Source organism: Triticum urartu, chromosome 7A (assembly GCF_056163025.1).
Source record: "Triticum urartu cultivar PI428250 chromosome 7A, HENAU_Tu73, whole genome shotgun sequence".
Lineage (NCBI taxonomy): Eukaryota > Viridiplantae > Streptophyta > Magnoliopsida > Poales > Poaceae > Triticum > Triticum urartu.
This window is the reverse complement of record NC_141879.1, coordinates 251,943,357-251,950,268: the sequence shown is the minus strand read 5'-3', so window position 1 is coordinate 251,950,268 and position 6,912 is coordinate 251,943,357.

Here is a 6,912-nt window from a genome sequence, read left to right as displayed (position 1 = left end):
TTGAGCTCTTTAATTGCCCAATAAGCTTTATGTTCTGGTTCTAGAGGTGAGTGACATGCTTCTCCATCAACCATTTTATATGGAGACAAACCCATAGGGTTTTTATATGCAGTCTTATAAGCCCATAATGCATCATCAAGTTTCTTAGACCAATTCTTTCTAGATCTATTGACAGTCTTTTGCAAGATCAATTTTATTTCCCTATTACTCAATTCTACATGACCACTAGACTGAGGGTGATAAAGGTGATCCAATTCTATGGTTAACATCATACTTAGCAAGCAGTTTACAGAAAGCACCATGAATAAAGTGTGAACCCCCATCAATCATTAAATATCCAGGGACTCCAAACCTCAGGAAAATAACTTCTTTAAGAATTTTAATAGAAGTGTTATGATCAGCACTACCAGTTGGAATAGCTTCGACCCACTTAGTAATGTAATCAACACCAACTAAAATATGAGTATACCCATTAGAGGATGGAAAAGGTCCCATATAATCAAAACCCCAAACATCAAATGGTTCAATAACAAGTGAATAATTCATAGGCATTTCCTAATGTCTACTAATATTACCAATTATTTGACATTCATCACAAGATAAGACAAACTTACGAGCATCCTTGAAGAGAGTAGGCCAATAAAAACCAGATTCTAATACCTTGTGTGCAGTTCTATCTCCAGCATGGTGTCCTCCGTAGGCCTCGGAGTGACACTTGCGTAGGGTTTGTTCCTGTTCATGCTCAGATACACAATGTCTAATAACACCATCTACCCCTTTGTTTATAAAGGTGTGGGTGATCCCAAAAGTAATGTCTTAAATCATAGAAAAACTTTTTCTTTTGTTGGTATGTGAAACTAGGTGGTAAAAATTTAGCAACAATGTAATTAGCATAATCAGCATACCATGGAGTACTACGAGAAGCATTTATGACAGCTAATTGTTCATCAAAATAGCTATCATCAATAGGTAGTGGGTCATCAAGAACATTTTCTAACCTAGAAAAGTTGTCTGCTATGGGGTTCTCAGCTCTGTTTCCATCAATAATATGCAAATCAAATTCTTGTAGCAAGAGAACCCGTCTAATAAGTCTAGGCTTAGCATCTTTCTTTTCCATAAGATATTTAATAGCAGAATGATCGGTGTGAACAATTACTTTGGAATCAACATATAAGATCTGAACTTATCACAAGCAAACACAACTACTAGAAATTATTTTTCAGTAGTAGCATAATTTCTTTCATCACTGTCTAGAGTTTTACTAGCATAATGCGTAACATTTAATTTCTTATCAACTCTTTCTCCTAGAGCAACACCAACAGCATAATCACTAGCATCACATATAATTCCAAAGGGTAGGTTCCAATCAGGTGGTTGAACAATATGTGCAGAAATTAAGGCTTTCTTTAGGATTTCAAATGCTTCTACACAATCATCATCAAAAACGAACGGAACATCTTTTTGTAAGAGATTAGTGAGAGGCCTATAAATTTTATAGAAGTCTTTAATAAATCTCTTATAGAAACCAACATGACCAAGGAAACTTCTTATACCTTTGATATCTTTAGGACACAACATTTTTTCAATGGCATCAACTTTAGCTTTATCCACTTCAATACATCTTTCGGAGATTTTGTGCCCCAAGACAATACCTTCATTAACCATAAAGTGACACTTCTCCCAATTCAAAACAAGATTTGTTTCTTCACATCTTGGCAAAACTCGATCAAGGTTGCTTAATAAATCATCAAAAGAATTTCTGTAAATGGAGAAAGCATCCATGAAAACCTCAACAATCTTTTCACAAAAATCAGAGAATATAGCAGTCATACATCTTTGAAAAGTAGCACGTGCATTACATAAACCAAAAGGCATACGTCTATAAGCAAAGGTAACAAAAGGGCATATAAAAGTAGTATTTTCTTGATCCTCTTGTGACACAGGTATTTGTGAAAAATCAGAATAACCATCTAGAAAGATAAAGTGTGTATGTTTGGATAGTCTTTCTAGCATTTGATCAATAAAAGGTAGAGGATAATGATCTTTCCTAGTATCTTTGTTTAATTTTCTAAAATCAATTACCATTCGATGACCTATAACAATTCTTTGTGGAATCAATTCATTCTTATCATTGGGAACAATAGTAATACATCCCTTCTTAGGGACACAATGAACAGGACTTACCCATCTACTATCACTACTACAGGATGGTCCAAACGCGACAGTCGAATCAGATACCCTTCGACGAAACTGTGTGCGATGCATCAATCACAAACGGTGATGTAATAAAACCGTCAAAAAAGATGCAAAACATTTGCCATGGCGGCGACATCAAACATGGTTCATATTGGAGTTGCGTGTGCGATGCGTGCAAACGGTTAATCCAGAAGAACTGTTTGCGATGAGGCAGAACAACAAAAACAGGCTGCCAGTTCACTAGGATGAACTGTGTGTGATTAGGCAACACAATAGAAATGTTCAACTAAACAAGATGTGTGTGATACGTGGCAAATAGGTCCGTAATCAGAAATGTGTGCTAATGGCTACTACACAACCTTCTTCTTGTAGACGTTGTTGGGCCTCCAAGTGCAGAGGTTTGTAGGACAGTAGCAAATTTCCCTCAAGTGGATGACCTAAGGTTTATCAATCCGTAGGAGGCGGAGGATGAAGATGGTCTCTCTCAAGCAACCCTGCAACCAAATAACAAAGAGTCTCTTGTGTCCCCAACAAACCCAATACAATGGTAAATTGTATAGGTGCACTAGTTCGGCGAAGAGATGGTGATACAAGTGGTATATGGATAATAGAGAATAGTTTTTGTAATCTGAAAATATAAAAACAGCTAGGTAACTAATGATAAAAGTGAGCATAAATGGTATTGCAATGATAGGAAACAAGGCCTAGCGTTCATACTTTCACTAGTGCAAGTCCTCTCAACAATAATAACATAATTGGATCACATAACTATCCCTCAACATGCAACAAAGAGTCACTCCAAAGTCATTAATAGCGGATAACGAACGAAGAGATTATGGTAGGGTACGAAACCACCTCAAAGTTATTATTTCCAATCAATCTGCTAGGCTATTCCTATAAGTGTCACAAACAGCCCTAAAGTTCGTACTAGAATAACACCTTAAGACACAAATCAACCAAAACCCTAATGTCACCAAGATACTCCAATGTCACCTCAAGTATCCGTGGGTATGATTATACGATATGCATCACACAATCTCATATTCATCTATTCAACCAACACATAGAACCTCAAAGAGTGCCCCAAAGTTTCTACCGGAGAATCACGACGAAAATGTGTGCCAACCCCTATGCATAGGTTCATGGGCAGAACCCGCAAGTTGATCACCAAAACATACATCAAGTGAATCATGTGGTATCCCATTGTCACCACAAATACGCACGGCAAGACATACATAAAGTGTTCTCAAATCTTTAAAGACTCAATCCGATAAGATAACTTCAAAGGGAAAACTCAATCCATTACAAGAGAGTAGAGGGGGGAGAAAACATCATAAGATCCAACTATAATAGCAAAGCTCGCGATACATCAAGATCATGCCAAATCAAGAACACGGGAGAGAGAGAGAGATCAAACACATAGCTACTGGTACATACCCTCAGCCCCGTGGGAGAACTATTCCCTCCTCATCATGGAGAGCACTGGGATGATGAAGATGGCCACCGGAGAGGGATTGCCCCCTCCGGCAGGGTGCCGGAACGGGTCTAGATTGGTTTTCGGTGGCTACAGAGGCTTCTGGTGGCGGAACTCCCGATCTATTGTGCTCTCGGATATTTTTAGGGTATGTGGAGATATATAGGTGGAAGAAGTACGTCAGGGGGGCCACGAGGGGCCCACGAGGGTGGAGGGCGTGCCCAGGGGGGTGGGTGCGCCCCCTGTGTCGTGGCTTCCTCGTAGATCCCCTAACATGCACTCCAAGTCTTCTGGGCTTCTTCTGATCCAAAAATAAGTTCCGTGAAGTTTCGGGTCAATTGGACTCCGTTTGGTTTTTCTTTTCTGCGATATTCTAAAACAAGGTAAAAACAGAAACTGGCATTGGGCTCTGGGTTAATAGGTTAGTCCCAAAAATGATATAAAAGTGTATAATAAAGCCCATAAACATCCAAAACAGTAGATAATATAGCATGGAGCAATCAAAAATTATAGATACATTGGAGACGTATCATGTGCGAAGACCAATAATAACACAGACGATTGTTGCTAATAAGCCGTGTGATTTGCTCTGTCTATAGAAGAATATATATATATAACTGAAATAAACATCCAATTACGTAAGTGACTATACATATCATTTGCACACACCTCAATAAACAATTGTATGCATTCTAAACTAGGAGAAATGATCGTCTAGTCATCTACTTCTTGTGACGCTCCCGCCACTGCTCATTGGCTCGATCCCTCGTCTGGGGCAGGAAGAAGACACTCCCTCTTGTCAACGATCCACATTTACATCTTGTAGCTTGTGTACGCGCCCTTGGCCGCGTACTTGACGTGTTGTTCATCCAGTCTCTCATGCCAGACACTATGCGAAGTGTTATTGTCCTTCTTGCTCTCATCCTTCATCTTCATGTAGTAGGGGTTGATGATGGCCAAGGCGAGGTCAACCAGGGAGTTCTGTTCATTCTTGTCACTGCCCCAGACCTTGTAGCGGTCCTGGATGTTGACAAGATTCTGGCATTTCAAGGCCGAAACCTTGCGCTTTTAGATCGTTGGTGGTGTCCACCGTAGCGAAACTATAGTCGGAGCTGCTGATGAACTTGGAGAAACGCTCGCAAGGCCTTGTGGCTAGGTGGTAGTGGTAGACGAAGACGTCATGTCACACGCACAACTGGGCAACGACAACTGAGGGAGTCCTGGATTAGGGGGTTTCCGGATGGCCGGACTATACCTTCGACCGGACTCCTGGACTATGAAGATACAAGATTGAAGACTTCGTCCCGTGTCCGGAAGGGACTTTCCTTGGCGTGGAAGGCAAGCTTGGCGATACGGATATGTAGATCTCCTACCATTGTAACCAACTCTGTGTAACCCTAGCCCTATCCGGTGTCTATATAAACCGGAGAGTTTTAGTCCGTAGGACGAACAACAATCATACCATAGGCTAGCTTCTAGGGTTTAGCCTCTCTGATCTCATGGTAGATCTACTCTTGTACTACCCATATCATCAATATTAATCAAGCAGGATGTAGGGTTTTACCTCCATCAAGAGGGCCCGAACCTGGGTAAAACATCGTGTCCCCTGCCTCCTGTTACCATCTAACCTAGACGCACAGTTCGGGACCCCCTACCCGAGATCTGCGGGTTTTGACACCAACATTGGTGCTTTCATTGAGAGTTCCTCTGTGTCGTCGCCATCAGGAAGGATGCCTCATCCCGTCTTTAAATACGGCACCGTTGCTAAGGGAGCTTTGGCTGTCGGCCAAACTCTCCGGCTAGGCGGTTTCCTTATGACTGCCTGTTCAGCTGCTGCACCGACGATGACCTCTCTGGTCATCGAAAGAAATCTTCACGTCAGCTCGGAATTCGCTGAGCAGCTAGATCCAATGGAGCTATCTTTGCTAAACGAGCTCTTGGATCGCTTCGCCGCCCTGGGAGTCGCTACGGATTACGACCAGGTTGCGTCTAAACCCGATCTGAGAGAGATTAACTCCCCCAGGTCACCCATCACGTTGCCGTGGTTGAGGGACAGTGCGGCGACCCTTCATCTATCTTAAGGACTAGATATGTCCGGATTTCCGATCCCTCCAAGTCGGATACCCGCGGAGGGGAGGACATCACTCAAGACCTGAACTTAAAGTCAGGTGACGGGCTAGATTCATTAGACATCACCCAAGAATCCAAACTTCCGACTTCGGAAACTCCTTGGCCCCTGGGTCTCAGATTGGTGAGGTTTCGGATTTGATTCCACCCACCCACCCGTACATAAGCAATCTATCCCAAATTAGGCAAGAGCCCAAAGAAACAGTACATCATTACTGGGCCAGATTCCTCCTGGTTATGAACAGGATAAAGGACTGCCGCGAGGAAGATGCAATTTTATTCTTCTGCAATAATTGCACGGACAAGGGAATCCTCAACGCCATAAGTCGCCGTGATATTACACGCTTCGCTCACTTGGCGTCCATAGTACGAAAGTACTGTGCGATGGAAAGCGCCTGGAAAACCGAAATAAAATTTTGGGACAATCCGGCCCTGAATACAAACCCAGTCCGAAACAAAAGGGTGCATCATCGCCAGACACCCGGGTTTAATACCAAAAAGCAAAAGCCCTCTACAGGGCACGGAACCGTACTGGAAGGATGGCTTAATGGACCCTGTAAAATCCACAGTGCAGAGGGCGCCACACCAACTCACAGCCTCATAGCATGTTGGATTCTCCGGCAGGTGGCAAAAATTGGGGAAGATCTTCTAATTCCAGAAGCCACAGAAAGCCACCCTAGAGAAACCAGTATGGTATTAACAGTCTTCGAGACTTTCGCATCAAATAATATGCGAAAAAGAACACTCCACGGCCTTGCCGAAGTCTACCAAGTAGCAACAATAAACCCATGGAGTGACACGGCTATTACTTTTAACGCCAGTGATGAACCTAAATTCCGAACAGCCCGAGCACCAGCCGCATTGGTCCTCAGCCCAATAGTGGACGGCTTTTGTCTTACCAAGGTACTCATGGATGGCGGCAGCGGATTGAACCTCATTTATGAGGAAACCCTTCAAAAAATGGAAATAGACTGGAATCGCATTGAGCGAAGCAGCACAACCTTTAGAGGAATAATACCCAGTCGGGAAGCGCGCTGTATAGGAAAAATCACACTAGATGTGGTGTTCGGCACGCCGGATAATTACAGGTCCGAAGAGATCACGTTCCAGGTGGC